The sequence below is a fragment of the Phyllobates terribilis genome, unplaced genomic scaffold (genome assembly GCF_046119375.1).
Source record: "Phyllobates terribilis strain yellow unplaced genomic scaffold, ASM4611937v1 Scaffold_108__1_contigs__length_5656254, whole genome shotgun sequence".
Classification (NCBI taxonomy): domain Eukaryota; kingdom Metazoa; phylum Chordata; class Amphibia; order Anura; family Dendrobatidae; genus Phyllobates; species Phyllobates terribilis.
The window spans coordinates 2,466,473-2,482,059 of NW_027362868.1; the positions used below are offsets into that span (position 1 = coordinate 2,466,473).

A 15,587-nucleotide genomic window follows, 5' to 3' on the forward strand; every position below is an offset into this window, starting at 1 on the left:
GCCTCAGACACCTCACTTGTGAGGGTAAGGCACTCGTCCTGCGTAATGAGGTCCTGCCCATCTTGCAGTACACGGCGCAGGCCTGGCCCCCACACGTCACTGTGTGCAGGGCCATTACCAGGACAGTGTTTCACTTTGTCTGGGGATCCAAGATGGACAGAGTCAGGCGGGCCGTCATGTACAAGGAGCCTCGCAAGGGTGGGAAGGGCGTTCCAGATATCCCCACCCTCCTGCGATCCTCTTTTGTGTGTGATTGTGTCCGCTGGACTTTGCAAGTCAAAAATGGCTCCGCGGGCAGGTCCATGTCTCGCTTCTTCCTGCTTCCTTTTTGGAGGCGACTCGGCTGGGACAAGTGGGACAGCTCCTTCCCCTACAACTGGACGACGCCATGGTTCTACGGAGACGTCGTTCGATTTGTGGGGGAACATCAACTGGAGGGACTCAAGCCCGACTTGTGGAAGCCCAAAACTATCCACAAGCTCATCAGAGCCAAGGATGACGTGGAGAACATCACAGGACTTCACCAGGACACGCTGGAGACTGTGTGGACAAATGTGTCGTCTGACAGGCTGACCAACGGGCACAAGGACTTGTCGTGGATGGCGATTCAGGGCGGACTGCCCGTCCGGTCATTCATGCATGCCCGGAACCTGTGCAAGACCAGGTACTGCCCAAGGTGCCCCTTCGTGGAGGAAACATCTTTGCACACTTTTTGGGACTGCGGATTTGCACAGCGCCTGTTGACTGCCCTTGAGGACGACCTGAGGAACTCTGTCCCCAGGGCGAGCCTATCGCACCATTCTGTGCTTTACGGACTCTTCCCTGGGGTTCATACCGTTGGAGCCATCCAGGAGGCTTATGAACTGCTTCAAGGATGCCGTTTGGGTCGCCAGGAACCGGCTCATCTTGAGGAGGGAGAGGATGTCCATCCAGGACTGCCGCAGGCTGATCCACAGCCTGCTCAGAGACTATTCCATCGTGGATGGTCCGGAGGACGAGGATGAGGACTAAACCCCTCCTCCCCCTCTCCCCTTATGTGTCTTGTCTTTCAATAAACCTTCGGGCCTGTGATTTTCCCCTCCCCATCCCCTTTTTCCCAATCCCCATCCCTTATCACGATTCGTCGTACTGTATTGATTGACATGCTTTTTCTTTCAGATTGAGTGTTTTGTGTAGCATAGGGGTGTGATGTGTCTAGTTAGTGCGTCGTATCCTCATGCTATGTAAATATGATGTAGAATTCTGTGTGTACTGGGCTGCGGCACTGTACACTGTCTGTTAACTTATTTTTTGTGCTAATAAAAGATATCTGTTCTTATCAGTTTAATATCTGATACGTCCCCTATCTGGGGACCATATATTAAATGGATTTTTAGAACAGGGAGATGGAAAAAGAGCTTGCTCTGTCCACTCCACGCATTGACCTGGTATTGCAGTATCTCCAGGACCGGTGCACCCCTTCTTTAATGCAGTTTCTAAAATCAGAAAGAATTGAATTCAATGCTTTTTGTTCATTTTGCTTGTTTGTCGGATTTTGGGATGGACTCTTTGGCTTTGCTTTTCTTCTCCTCATTGGATTTTTCATGTTAAAAGTTGCAGAAGCCAGATGACAAGCTCATTTTGGTTCAACTTCAGCAACTGTGCATTGCATTGCCATGTAATGTAATGTAATGCAATGCTATCTATCTAGCTCTCCCTCTATACTTCCTTTTGGATAAACAGACATATTAGGCAAGCATTTTGGAGCTTTCACCTAAATAACTACAGGTGGTGAGATAAGCTGCACAATATAATTGACCTTTCAGTATATTGTTGCACACACACCATCTATTTAGCAAATGCCCTTGTTATCAACAGCAGCCTTTTAAACTCACCTGAGCTAACAGGTATGTGAGCTGGTTACTCTGCTGCGCTTAAAATTTCTTTTTTGGTTTGCTACAATGCCTTTTCTGAAACGTTGTCTCCCTCTGCTGGAACACTGACTTCTTTCATTTAATGCCTGCAGACTATAAAAGAGAAACCAACCCAAAAAGTTTGGTTGATTAGTCTGTGGCATTCTTTTAAACTGTTGCTTATGGCGGTCTCTGTGAGCTTCTCAGTGACATTCAGCCATCCAGGTATCCCGCCTGCAGTAGACGGAATGTGGCAATGGAACGCTGGCTGCGCGTGTCATAATAGGCTCTGAGCCTTTATATACCTGCGCACAGCAGCAGCCACCTTCAGTCTGCTGCTGGACAGCCAGCAGCAGCAGCAGCAGGAGAGGTAATTAATCAGCAACCCTCCTGCTAAGGGTAGACAGCTGCTCGTTCCACCCCCCCCCCCGCCTTAATTGGTTCTCCTCCCTTCCAACGGTGTTGAGGCGGGTGGGAACAGCCGGGGGTTGAGGGTACTGTGCTAAAAGAGGTGGAGTTATGCAGATCTAAAACGCGTGGATTGCAGCAGCAGCAAGCCGAAAAGTGCAGGCATGTGAGGGATCTAGAGGTTGTCAGCATGTCTTCTTAACGGGAGTCCAGGAGGCCATCTCCACAAATGGACTTTTCAGAATCCTTGGGTGGCACCGTAGTCGGAAACCAATTCTGGTTATCGCTTCTCGGCCTTTTGGCTAAGATCAAGTGTAGTATCTGTTCTTATCAGTTTAATATCTGATACGTCCCCTATCTGGGGACCATATATTAAATGGATTTTTAGAACAGGGAGATGGAAAAAGAGCTTGCTCTGTCCACTCCACGCATTGACCTGGTATTGCAGTATCTCCAGGACCGGTGCACCCCTTCTTTAATGCAGTTTCTAAAATCAGAAAGAATTGAATTCAATGCTTTTTGTTCATTTTGCTTGTTTGTCGGATTTTGGGATGGACTCTTTGGCTTTGCTTTTCTTCTCCTCATTGGATTTTTCATGTTAAAAGTTGCAGAAGCCAGATGACAAGCTCATTTTGGTTCAACTTCAGCAACTGTGCATTGCATTGCCATGTAATGTAATGTAATGCAATGCTATCTATCTAGCTCTCCCTCTATACTTCCTTTTGGATAAACAGACATATTAGGCAAGCATTTTGGAGCTTTCACCTAAATAACTACAGGTGGTGAGATAAGCTGCACAATATAATTGACCTTTCAGTATATTGTTGCACACACACCATCTATTTAGCAAATGCCCTTGTTATCAACAGCAGCCTTTTAAACTCACCTGAGCTAACAGGTATGTGAGCTGGTTACTCTGCTGCGCTTAAAATTTCTTTTTTGGTTTGCTACAATGCCTTTTCTGAAACGTTGTCTCCCTCTGCTGGAACACTGACTTCTTTCATTTAATGCCTGCAGACTATAAAAGAGAAACCAACCCAAAAAGTTTGGTTGATTAGTCTGTGGCATTCTTTTAAACTGTTGCTTATGGCGGTCTCTGTGAGCTTCTCAGTGACATTCAGCCATCCAGGTATCCCGCCTGCAGTAGACGGAATGTGGCAATGGAACGCTGGCTGCGCGTGTCATAATAGGCTCTGAGCCTTTATATACCTGCGCACAGCAGCAGCCACCTTCAGTCTGCTGCTGGACAGCCAGCAGCAGCAGCAGCAGGAGAGGTAATTAATCAGCAACCCTCCTGCTAAGGGTAGACAGCTGCTCGTTCCACCCCCCCCCCGCCTTAATTGGTTCTCCTCCCTTCCAACGGTGTTGAGGCGGGTGGGAACAGCCGGGGGTTGAGGGTACTGTGCTAAAAGAGGTGGAGTTATGCAGATCTAAAACGCGTGGATTGCAGCAGCAGCAAGCCGAAAAGTGCAGGCATGTGAGGGATCTAGAGGTTGACAGCATGTCTTCTTAACGGGAGTCCAGGTGGCCATCTCCACAAATGGACTTTTCAGAATCCTTGGGTGGCACCGTAGTCGGAAACCAATTCTGGTTATCGCTTCTCGGCCTTTTGGCTAAGATCAAGTGTAGTATCTGTTCTTATCAGTTTAATATCTGATACGTCCCCTATCTGGGGACCATATATTAAATGGATTTTTAGAACAGGGAGATGGAAAAAGAGCTTGCTCTGTCCACTCCACGCATTGACCTGGTATTGCAGTATCTCCAGGACCGGTGCACCCCTTCTTTAATGCAGTTTCTAAAATCAGAAAGAATTGAATTCAATGCTTTTTGTTCATTTTGCTTGTTTGTCGGATTTTGGGATGGACTCTTTGGCTTTGCTTTTCTTCTCCTCATTGGATTTTTCATGTTAAAAGTTGCAGAAGCCAGATGACAAGCTCATTTTGGTTCAACTTCAGCAACTGTGCATTGCATTGCCATGTAATGTAATGTAATGCAATGCTATCTATCTAGCTCTCCCTCTATACTTCCTTTTGGATAAACAGACATATTAGGCAAGCATTTTGGAGCTTTCACCTAAATAACTACAGGTGGTGAGATAAGCTGCACAATATAATTGACCTTTCAGTATATTGTTGCACACACACCATCTATTTAGCAAATGCCCTTGTTATCAACAGCAGCCTTTTAAACTCACCTGAGCTAACAGGTATGTGAGCTGGTTACTCTGCTGCGCTTAAAATTTCTTTTTTGGTTTGCTACAATGCCTTTTCTGAAACGTTGTCTCCCTCTGCTGGAACACTGACTTCTTTCATTTAATGCCTGCAGACTATAAAAGAGAAACCAACCCAAAAAGTTTGGTTGATTAGTCTGTGGCATTCTTTTAAACTGTTGCTTATGGCGGTCTCTGTGAGCTTCTCAGTGACATTCAGCCATCCAGGTATCCCGCCTGCAGTAGACGGAATGTGGCAATGGAACGCTGGCTGCGCGTGTCATAATAGGCTCTGAGCCTTTATATACCTGCGCACAGCAGCAGCCACCTTCAGTCTGCTGCTGGACAGCCAGCAGCAGCAGCAGCAGGAGAGGTAATTAATCAGCAACCCTCCTGCTAAGGGTAGACAGCTGCTCGTTCCACCCCCCCCCACCCGCCTTAATTGGTTCTCCTCCCTTCCAACGGTGTTGAGGCGGGTGGGAACAGCCGGGGGTTGAGGGTACTGTGCTAAAAGAGGTGGAGTTATGCAGATCTAAAACGCGTGGATTGCAGCAGCAGCAAGCCGAAAAGTGCAGGCATGTGAGGGATCTAGGGGTTGACAGCATGTCTTCTTAACGGGAGTCCAGGTGGCCATCTCCACAAATGGACTTTTCAGAATCCTTGGGTGGCACCGTAGTCGGAAACCAATTCTGGTTATCGCTTCTCGGCCTTTTGGCTAAGATCAAGTGTAGTATCTGTTCTTATCAGTTTAATATCTGATACGTCCCCTATCTGGGGACCATATATTAAATGGATTTTTAGAACAGGGAGATGGAAAAAGAGCTTGCTCTGTCCACTCCACGCATTGACCTGGTATTGCAGTATCTCCAGGACCGGTGCACCCCTTCTTTAATGCAGTTTCTAAAATCAGAAAGAATTGAATTCAATGCTTTTTGTTCATTTTGCTTGTTTGTCGGATTTTGGGATGGACTCTTTGGCTTTGCTTTTCTTCTCCTCATTGGATTTTTCATGTTAAAAGTTGCAGAAGCCAGATGACAAGCTCATTTTGGTTCAACTTCAGCAACTGTGCATTGCATTGTCATGTAATGTAATGTAATGCAATGCTATCTATCTAGCTCTCCCTCTATACTTCCTTTTGGATAAACAGACATATTAGGCAAGCATTTTGGAGCTTTCACCTAAATAACTACAGGTGGTGAGATAAGCTGCACAATATAATTGACCTTTCAGTATATTGTTGCACACACACCATCTATTTAGCAAATGCCCTTGTTATCAACAGCAGCCTTTTAAACTCACCTGAGCTAACAGGTATGTGAGCTGGTTACTCTGCTGCGCTTAAAATTTCTTTTTTGGTTTGCTACAATGCCTTTTCTGAAACGTTGTCTCCCTCTGCTGGAACACTGACTTCTTTCATTTAATGCCTGCAGACTATAAAAGAGAAACCAACCCAAAAAGTTTGGTTGATTAGTCTGTGGCATTCTTTTAAACTGTTGCTTATGGCGGTCTCTGTGAGCTTCTCAGTGACATTCAGCCATCCAGGTATCCCGCCTGCAGTAGACGGAATGTGGCAATGGAACGCTGGCTGCGCGTGTCATAATAGGCTCTGAGCCTTTATATACCTGCGCACAGCAGCAGCCACCTTCAGTCTGCTGCTGGACAGCCAGCTGCAGCAGCAGCAGGAGAGGTAATTAATCAGCAACCCTCCTGCTAAGGGTAGACAGCTGCTCGTTCCACCCCCCCCCCGCCTTAATTGGTTCTCCTCCCTTCCAACGGTGTTGAGGCGGGTGGGAACAGCCGGGGGTTGAGGGTACTGTGCTAAAAGAGGTGGAGTTATGCAGATCTAAAACGCGTGGATTGCAGCAGCAGCAAGCCGAAAAGTGCAGGCATGTGAGGGATCTAGAGGTTGACAGCATGTCTTCTTAACGGGAGTCCAGGTGGCCATCTCCACAAATGGACTTTTCAGAATCCTTGGGTGGCACCGTAGTCGGAAACCAATTCTGGTTATCGCTTCTCGGCCTTTTGGCTAAGATCAAGTGTAGTATCTGTTCTTATCAGTTTAATATCTGATTCGTCCCCTATCTGGGGACCATATATTAAATGGATTTTTAGAACAGGGAGATGGAAAAAGAGCTTGCTCTGTCCACTCCACGCATTGACCTGGTATTGCAGTATCTCCAGGACCGGTGCACCCCTTCTTTAATGCAGTTTCTAAAATCAGAAAGAATTGAATTCAATGCTTTTTGTTCATTTTGCTTGTTTGTCGGATTTTGGGATGGACTCTTTGGCTTTGCTTTTCTTCTCCTCATTGGATTTTTCATGTTAAAAGTTGCAGAAGCCAGATGACAAGCTCATTTTGGTTCAACTTCAGCAACTGTGCATTGCATTGCCATGTAATGTAATGTAATGCAATGCTATCTATCTAGCTCTCCCTCTATACTTCCTTTTGGATAAACAGACATATTAGGCAAGCATTTTGGAGCTTTCACCTAAATAACTACAGGTGGTGAGATAAGCTGCACAATATAATTGACCTTTCAGTATATTGTTGCACACACACCATCTATTTAGCAAATGCCCTTGTTATCAACAGCAGCCTTTTAAACTCACCTGAGCTAACAGGTATGTGAGCTGGTTACTCTGCTGCGCTTAAAATTTCTTTTTTGGTTTGCTACAATGCCTTTTCTGAAACGTTGTCTCCCTCTGCTGGAACACTGACTTCTTTCATTTAATGCCTGCAGACTATAAAAGAGAAACCAACCCAAAAAGTTTGGTTGATTAGTCTGTGGCATTCTTTTAAACTGTTGCTTATGGCGGTCTCTGTGAGCTTCTCAGTGACATTCAGCCATCCAGGTATCCCGCCTGCAGTAGACGGAATGTGGCAATGGAACGCTGGCTGCGCGTGTCATAATAGGCTCTGAGCCTTTATATACCTGCGCACAGCAGCAGCCACCTTCAGTCTGCTGCTGGACAGCCAGCAGCAGCAGCAGCAGGAGAGGTAATTAATCAGCAACCCTCCTGCTAAGGGTAGACAGCTGCTCGTTCCACCCCCCCCCCCGCCTTAATTGGTTCTCCTCCCTTCCAACGGTGTTGAGGCGGGTGGGAACAGCCGGGGGTTGAGGGTACTGTGCTAAAAGAGGTGGAGTTATGCAGATCTAAAACGCGTGGATTGCAGCAGCAGCAAGCCGAAAAGTGCAGGCATGTGAGGGATCTAGAGGTTGACAGCATGTCTTCTTAACGGGAGTCCAGGTGGCCATCTCCACAAATGGACTTTTCAGAATCCTTGGGTGGCACCGTAGTCGGAAACCAATTCTGGTTATCGCTTCTCGGCCTTTTGGCTAAGATCAAGTGTAGTATCTTTTGAAAAGGCAGTTTTGTCCTTGGGCTGCCCTAGTAAATTGATGCATATTACACACTGGTTTGGTGCACTTGTTAGTACGCCAGGTGGCTCATAGAGTTATCTGATGGAAAACATGGCCCTCCAGGATCGAAGTCACTAGGCTGGGTAAGTGTGAGGGCTTTGGAGCAATGTGCCCCAGGAGTAGGCGCCCTGGTGGGAGTCCAAGCTTACTGGGACTGGGAACCCCAGAAAGATTTGGCTTCGTAGCACGCCGCACCTTTGCCAATCATACTTTCTGAGCAACCCCCCCTATTCCTGGCCTCTGGGCTAGGAAGGGGAATTTTTATAAACCCGGTCGGAGGTCCGGTCAGCTTTGGGCTGAGAAACCAACACAGGCTCCAGCTCCACTAGGGTGGCAGCCTAGATGGAAGCTGGGAGCACGAAAACGGCTCTTCTCCGGCTTCGGCTAGGGAGAGCATCGGAGATCCCTGACCCTCGCTGTGGCCTTCTGGCTCGGAGGGAAGGGGATGGTTTATTGGGGACCCTCTCCTCCGGGAAGGGTCCACATGAATCCTCGCCTCGTGCGCTGTTTTGGTGTGACTTCGGTCACATTTTTCAGTGCCTTGGATGCAGCTTCAATCAAAAAAATCTGTTCTTATCAGTTTAATATCTGATACGTCCCCTATCTGGGGACCATATATTAAATGGATTTTTAGAACAGGGAGATGGAAAAAGAGCTTGCTCTGTCCACTCCACGCATTGACCTGGTATTGCAGTATCTCCAGGACCGGTGCACCCCTTCTTTAATGCAGTTTCTAAAATCAGAAAGAATTGAATTCAATGCTTTTTGTTCATTTTGCTTGTTTGTCGGATTTTGGGATGGACTCTTTGGCTTTGCTTTTCTTCTCCTCATTGGATTTTTCATGTTAAAAGTTGCAGAAGCCAGATGACAAGCTCATTTTGGTTCAACTTCAGCAACTGTGCATTGCATTGCCATGTAATGTAATGTAATGCAAAGCTATCTATCTAGCTCTCCCTCTATACTTCCTTTTGGATAAACAGACATATTAGGCAAGCATTTTGGAGCTTTCACCTAAATAACTACAGGTGGTGAGATAAGCTGCACAATATAATTGACCTTTCAGTATATTGTTGCACACACACCATCTATTTAGCAAATGCCCTTGTTATCAACAGCAGCCTTTTAAACTCACCTGAGCTAACAGGTATGTGAGCTGGTTACTCTGCTGCGCTTAAAATTTCTTTTTTGGTTTGCTACAATGCCTTTTCTGAAACGTTGTCTCCCTCTGCTGGAACACTGACTTCTTTCATTTAATGCCTGCAGACTATAAAAGAGAAACCAACCCAAAAAGTTTGGTTGATTAGTCTGTGGCATTCTTTTAAACTGTTGCTTATGGCGGTCTCTGTGAGCTTCTCAGTGACATTCAGCCATCCAGGTATCCCGCCTGCAGTAGACGGAATGTGGCAATGGAACGCTGGCTGCGCGTGTCATAATAGGCTCTGAGCCTTTATATACCTGCGCACAGCAGCAACCACCTTCAGTCTGCTGCTGGACAGCCAGCAGCAGCAGCAGCAGGAGAGGTAATTAATCAGCAACCCTCCTGCTAAGGGTAGACAGCTGCTCGTTCCACCCCCCCCCCGCCTTAATTGGTTCTCCTCCCTTCCAACGGTGTTGAGGCGGGTGGGAACAGCCGGGGGTTGAGGGTACTGTGCTAAAAGAGGTGGAGTTATGCAGATCTAAAACGCATGGATTGCAGCAGCAGCAAGCCGAAAAGTGCAGGCATGTGAGGGATCTAGAGGTTGACAGCATGTCTTCTTAACGGGAGTCCAGGTGGCCATCTCCACAAATGGACTTTTCAGAATCCTTGGGTGGCACCGTAGTCGGAAACCAATTCTGGTTATCGGTTCTCGGCCTTTTGGCTAAGATCAAGTGTAGTATCTGTTCTTATCAGTTTAATATCTGATACGTCCCCTATCTGGGGACCATATATTAAATGGATTTTTAGAACAGGGAGATGGAAAAAGAGCTTGCTCTGTCCACTCCACGCATTGACCTGGTATTGCAGTATCTCCAGGACCGGTGCACCCCTTCTTTAATGCAGTTTCTAAAATCAGAAAGAATTGAATTCAATGCTTTTTGTTCATTTTGCTTGTTTGTCGGATTTTGGGATGGACTCTTTGGCTTTGCTTTTCTTCTCCTCATTGGATTTTTCATGTTAAAAGTTGCAGAAGCCAGATGACAAGCTCATTTTGGTTCAACTTCAGCAACTGTGCATTGCATTGCCATGTAATGTAATGTAATGCAATGCTATCTATCTAGCTCTCCCTCTATACTTCCTTTTGGATAAACAGACATATTAGGCAAGCATTTTGGAGCTTTCACCTAAATAACTACAGGTGGTGAGATAAGCTGCACAATATAATTGACCTTTCAGTATATTGTTGCACACACACCATCTATTTAGCAAATGCCCTTGTTATCAACAGCAGCCTTTTAAACTCACCTGAGCTAACAGGTATGTGAGCTGGTTACTCTGCTGCGCTTAAAATTTCTTTTTTGGTTTGCTACAATGCCTTTTCTGAAACGTTGTCTCCCTCTGCTGGAACACTGACTTCTTTCATTTAATGCCTGCAGACTATAAAAGAGAAACCAACCCAAAAAGTTTGGTTGATTAGTCTGTGGCATTCTTTTAAACTGTTGCTTATGGCGGTCTCTGTGAGCTTCTCAGTGACATTCAGCCATCCAGGTATCCCGCCTGCAGTAGACGGAATGTGGCAATGGAACGCTGGCTGCGCGTGTCATAATAGGCTCTGAGCCTTTATATACCTGCGCACAGCAGCAGCCACCTTCAGTCTGCTGCTGGACAGCCAGCAGCAGCAGGAGAGGTAATTAATCAGCAACCCTCCTGCTAAGGGTAGACAGCTGCTCGTTCCACCCCCCCCCCCGCCTTAATTGGTTCTCCTCCCTTCCAACGGTGTTGAGGCGGGTGGGAACAGCCGGGGGTTGAGGGTACTGTGCTAAAAGAGGTGGAGTTATGCAGATCTAAAACGCGTGGATTGCAGCAGCAGCAAGCCGAAAAGTGCAGGCATGTGAGGGATCTAGAGGTTGACAGCATGTCTTCTTAACGGGAGTCCAGGTGGCCATCTCCACAAATGGACTTTTCAGAATCCTTGGGTGGCACCGTAGTCGGAAACCAATTCTGGTTATCGCTTCTCGGCCTTTTGGCTAAGATCAAGTGTAGTATCTGTTCTTATCAGTTTAATATCTGATACGTCCCCTATCTGGGGACCATATATTAAATGGATTTTTAGAACAGGGAGATGGAAAAAGAGCTTGCTCTGTCCACTCCACGCATTGACCTGGTATTGCAGTATCTCCAGGACCGGTGCACCCCTTCTTTAATGCAGTTTCTAAAATCAGAAAGAATTGAATTCAATGCTTTTTGTTCATTTTGCTTGTTTGTCGGATTTTGGGATGGACTCTTTGGCTTTGCTTTTCTTCTCCTCATTGGATTTTTCATGTTAAAAGTTGCAGAAGCCAGATGACAAGCTCATTTTGGTTCAACTTCAGCAACTGTGCATTGCATTGCCATGTAATGTAATGTAATGCAATGCTATCTATCTAGCTCTCCCTCTATACTTCCTTTTGGATAAACAGACATATTAGGCAAGCATTTTGGAGCTTTCACCTAAATAACTACAGGTGGTGAGATAAGCTGCACAATATAATTGACCTTTCAGTATATTGTTGCACACACACCATCTATTTAGCAAATGCCCTTGTTATCAACAGCAGCCTTTTAAACTCACCTGAGCTAACAGGTATGTGAGCTGGTTACTCTGCTGCGCTTAAAATTTCTTTTTTGGTTTGCTACAATGCCTTTTCTGAAACGTTGTCTCCCTCTGCTGGAACACTGACTTCTTTCATTTAATGCCTGCAGACTATAAAAGAGAAACCAACCCAAAAAGTTTGGTTGATTAGTCTGTGGCATTCTTTTAAACTGTTGCTTATGGCGGTCTCTGTGAGCTTCTCAGTGACATTCAGCCATCCAGGTATCCCGCCTGCAGTAGACGGAATGTGGCAATGGAACGCTGGCTGCGCGTGTCATAATAGGCTCTGAGCCTTTATATACCTGCGCACAGCAGCAGCCACCTTCAGTCTGCTGCTGGACAGCCAGCAGCAGCAGCAGCAGGAGAGGTAATTAATCAGCAACCCTCCTGCTAAGGGTAGACAGCTGCTCGTTCCACCCCCCCCCCCCTCGCCTTAATTGGTTCTCCTCCCTTCCAACGGTGTTGAGGCGGGTGGGAACAGCCGGGGGTTGAGGGTACTGTGCTAAAAGAGGTGGAGTTATGCAGATCTAAAACGCGTGGATTGCAGCAGCAGCAAGCCGAAAAGTGCAGGCATGTGAGGGATCTAGAGGTTGACAGCATGTCTTCTTAACGGGAGTCCAGGTGGCCATCTCCACAAATGGACTTTTCAGAATCCTTGGGTGGCACCGTAGTCGGAAACCAATTCTGGTTATCGCTTCTCGGCCTTTTGGCTAAGATCAAGTGTAGTATCTGTTCTTATCAGTTTAATATCTGATACGTCCCCTATCTGGGGACCATATATTAAATGGATTTTTAGAACAGGGAGATGGAAAAAGAGCTTGCTCTGTCCACTCCACGCATTGACCTGGTATTGCAGTATCTCCAGGACCGGTGCACCCCTTCTTTAATGCAGTTTCTAAAATCAGAAAGAATTGAATTCAATGCTTTTTGTTCATTTTGCTTGTTTGTCGGATTTTGGGATGGACTCTTTGGCTTTGCTTTTCTTCTCCTCATTGGATTTTTCATGTTAAAAGTTGCAGAAGCCAGATGACAAGCTCATTTTGGTTCAACTTCAGCAACTGTGCATTGCATTGCCATGTAATGTAATGTAATGCAATGCTATCTATCTAGCTCTCCCTCTATACTTCCTTTTGGATAAACAGACATATTAGGCAAGCATTTTGGAGCTTTCACCTAAATAACTACAGGTGGTGAGATAAGCTGCACAATATAATTGACCTTTCAGTATATTGTTGCACACACACCATCTATTTAGCAAATGCCCTTGTTATCAACAGCAGCCTTTTAAACTCACCTGAGCTAACAGGTATGTGAGCTGGTTACTCTGCTGCGCTTAAAATTTCTTTTTTGGTTTGCTACAATGCCTTTTCTGAAACGTTGTCTCCCTCTGCTGGAACACTGACTTCTTTCATTTAATGCCTGCAGACTATAAAAGAGAAACCAACCCAAAAAGTTTGGTTGATTAGTCTGTGGCATTCTTTTAAACTGTTGCTTATGGCGGTCTCTGTGAGCTTCTCAGTGACATTCAGCCATCCAGGTATCCCGCCTGCAGTAGACGGAATGTGGCAATGGAACGCTGGCTGCGCGTGTCATAATAGGCTCTGAGCCTTTATATACCTGCGCACAGCAGCAGCCACCTTCAGTCTGCTGCTGGACAGCCAGCAGCAGCAGCAGCAGGAGAGGTAATTAATCAGCAACCCTCCTGCTAAGGGTAGACAGCTGCTCGTTCCACCCCCCCCCCCCCGCCTTAATTGGTTCTCCTCCCTTCCAACGGTGTTGAGGCGGGTGGGAACAGCCGGGGGTTGAGGGTACTGTGCTAAAAGAGGTGGAGTTATGCAGATCTAAAACGCGTGGATTGCAGCAGCAGCAAGCCGAAAAGTGCAGGCATGTGAGGGATCTAGAGGTTGACAGCATGTCTTCTTAACGGGAGTCCAGGTGGCCATCTCCACAAATGGACTTTTCAGAATCCTTGGGTGGCACCGTAGTCGGAAACCAATTCTGGTTATCGCTTCTCGGCCTTTTGGCTAAGATCAAGTGTAGTATCTGTTCTTATCAGTTTAATATCTGATACGTCCCCTATCTGGGGACCATATATTAAATGGATTTTTAGAACAGGGAGATGGAAAAAGAGCTTGCTCTGTCCACTCCACGCATTGACCTGGTATTGCAGTATCTCCAGGACCGGTGCACCCCTTCTTTAATGCAGTTTCTAAAATCAGAAAGAATTGAATTCAATGCTTTTTGTTCATTTTGCTTGTTTGTCGGATTTTGGGATGGACTCTTTGGCTTTGCTTTTCTTCTCCTCATTGGATTTTTCATGTTAAAAGTTGCAGAAGCCAGATGACAAGCTCATTTTGGTTCAACTTCAGCAACTGTGCATTGCATTGCCATGTAATGTAATGTAATGCAATGCTATCTATCTAGCTCTCCCTCTATACTTCCTTTTGGATAAACAGACATATTAGGCAAGCATTTTGGAGCTTTCACCTAAATAACTACAGGTGGTGAGATAAGCTGCACAATATAATTGACCTTTCAGTATATTGTTGCACACACACCATCTATTTAGCAAATGCCCTTGTTATCAACAGCAGCCTTTTAAACTCACCTGAGCTAACAGGTATGTGAGCTTTTTACTCTGCTGCGCTTAAAATTTCTTTTTTGGTTTGCTACAATGCCTTTTCTGAAACGTTGTCTCCTTCTGCTGGAACACTGACTTCTTTCATTTAATGCCTGCAGACTATAAAAGAGAAACCAACCCAAAAAGTTTGGTTGATTAGTCTGTGGCATTCTTTTAAACTGCTGCTTATGGCGGTCTCTGTGAGCTTCTCAGTGACATTCAGCCATCCAGGTATCCCGCCTGCAGTAGACGGAATGTGGCAATGGAACGATGGCTGCGCGTGTCATAATAGGCTCTGAGCCTTTATATACCTGCGCACAGCAGCAGCCACCTTCAGTCTGCTGCTGGACAGCCAGCAGCAGCAGCAGCAGGAGAGGTAATTAATCAGCAACCCTCCTGCTAAGGGTAGACAGCTGCTCGTTCCACCCCCCCCCCGCCTTAATTGGTTCTCCTCCCTTCCAACGGTGTTGAGGCGGGTGGGAACAGCCGGGGGTTGAGGGTACTGTGCTAAAAGAGGTGGAGTTATGCAGATCTAAAACGCGTGGATTGCAGCAGCAGCAAGCCGAAAAGTGCAGGCATGTGAGGGATCTAGAGGTTGACAGCATGTCTTCTTAACGGGAGTCCAGGTGGCCATCTCCACAAATGGACTTTTCAGAATCCTTGGGTGGCACCGTAGTCGGAAACCAATTCTGGTTATCGCTTCTCAGCCTTTTGGCTAAGATCAAGTGTAGTATCTGTTCTTATCAGTTTAATATCTGATACGTCCCCTATCTGGGGACCATATATTAAATGGATTTTTAGAACAGGGAGATGGAAAAAGAGCTTGCTCTGTCCACTCCACGCATTGACCTGGTATTGCAGTATCTCCAGGACCGGTGCACCCCTTCTTTAATGCAGTTTCTAAAATCAGAAAGAATTGAATTCAATGCTTTTTGTTCATTTTGCTTGTTTGTCGGATTTTGGGATGGACTCTTTGGCTTTGCTTTTCTTCTCCTCATTGGATTTTTCATGTTAAAAGTTGCAGAAGCCAGATGACAAGCTCATTTTGGTTCAACTTCAGCAACTGTGCATTGCATTGCCATGTAATGTAATGTAATGCAATGCTATCTATCTAGCTCTCCCTCTATACTTCCTTTTGGATAAACAGACATATTAGGCAAGCATTTTGGAGCTTTCACCTAAATAACTACAGGTGGTGAGATAAGCTGCACAATATAATTGACCTTTCAGTATATTGTTGCACACACACCATCTATTTAGCAA

General features: G+C 46.0%; 11 non-coding genes and 1 pseudogene across 11 annotated transcripts; all 12 read left to right on the forward strand.

The window, feature by feature from the left end:
• The first annotated feature begins 1,278 nt into the window (after positions 1–1,278).
• On the forward strand, positions 1,279–1,461 carry LOC141200829 (U2 spliceosomal RNA). Its single transcript, XR_012272538.1, has one exon. It is a non-coding gene; the product is annotated as a U2 spliceosomal RNA (small nuclear RNA).
• Positions 1,462–2,582: 1,121 nt separating this feature from the next.
• LOC141199648 (U2 spliceosomal RNA) lies at positions 2,583–2,773 on the forward strand. Its single transcript, XR_012271396.1, has one exon. It is a non-coding gene; the product is annotated as a U2 spliceosomal RNA (small nuclear RNA).
• A 1,120-nt stretch (positions 2,774–3,893) lies between these two features.
• On the forward strand, positions 3,894–4,084 carry LOC141199649 (U2 spliceosomal RNA). The gene has a single exon (XR_012271397.1). It is a non-coding gene; the product is annotated as a U2 spliceosomal RNA (small nuclear RNA).
• A 1,123-nt stretch (positions 4,085–5,207) lies between these two features.
• Positions 5,208–5,398, forward strand: LOC141199650 (U2 spliceosomal RNA). The gene has a single exon (XR_012271398.1). It is a non-coding gene; the product is annotated as a U2 spliceosomal RNA (small nuclear RNA).
• Positions 5,399–6,518: 1,120 nt separating this feature from the next.
• On the forward strand, positions 6,519–6,709 carry LOC141200646 (U2 spliceosomal RNA). The gene has a single exon (XR_012272360.1). It is a non-coding gene; the product is annotated as a U2 spliceosomal RNA (small nuclear RNA).
• Positions 6,710–7,830: 1,121 nt separating this feature from the next.
• Positions 7,831–7,946, forward strand: LOC141200998 (U2 spliceosomal RNA; annotated as a pseudogene).
• Positions 7,947–8,470: 524 nt separating this feature from the next.
• Positions 8,471–8,653, forward strand: LOC141200811 (U2 spliceosomal RNA). The gene has a single exon (XR_012272521.1). It is a non-coding gene; the product is annotated as a U2 spliceosomal RNA (small nuclear RNA).
• Positions 8,654–9,773: 1,120 nt separating this feature from the next.
• LOC141200516 (U2 spliceosomal RNA) lies at positions 9,774–9,964 on the forward strand. The gene has a single exon (XR_012272235.1). It is a non-coding gene; the product is annotated as a U2 spliceosomal RNA (small nuclear RNA).
• A 1,115-nt stretch (positions 9,965–11,079) lies between these two features.
• Positions 11,080–11,270, forward strand: LOC141199651 (U2 spliceosomal RNA). The gene has a single exon (XR_012271399.1). It is a non-coding gene; the product is annotated as a U2 spliceosomal RNA (small nuclear RNA).
• A 1,124-nt stretch (positions 11,271–12,394) lies between these two features.
• Positions 12,395–12,585, forward strand: LOC141199652 (U2 spliceosomal RNA). Its single transcript, XR_012271400.1, has one exon. It is a non-coding gene; the product is annotated as a U2 spliceosomal RNA (small nuclear RNA).
• Positions 12,586–13,708: 1,123 nt separating this feature from the next.
• On the forward strand, positions 13,709–13,899 carry LOC141199653 (U2 spliceosomal RNA). Its single transcript, XR_012271401.1, has one exon. It is a non-coding gene; the product is annotated as a U2 spliceosomal RNA (small nuclear RNA).
• A 1,120-nt stretch (positions 13,900–15,019) lies between these two features.
• On the forward strand, positions 15,020–15,210 carry LOC141200343 (U2 spliceosomal RNA). Its single transcript, XR_012272066.1, has one exon. It is a non-coding gene; the product is annotated as a U2 spliceosomal RNA (small nuclear RNA).
• Positions 15,211–15,587: the final 377 nt, after the last annotated feature.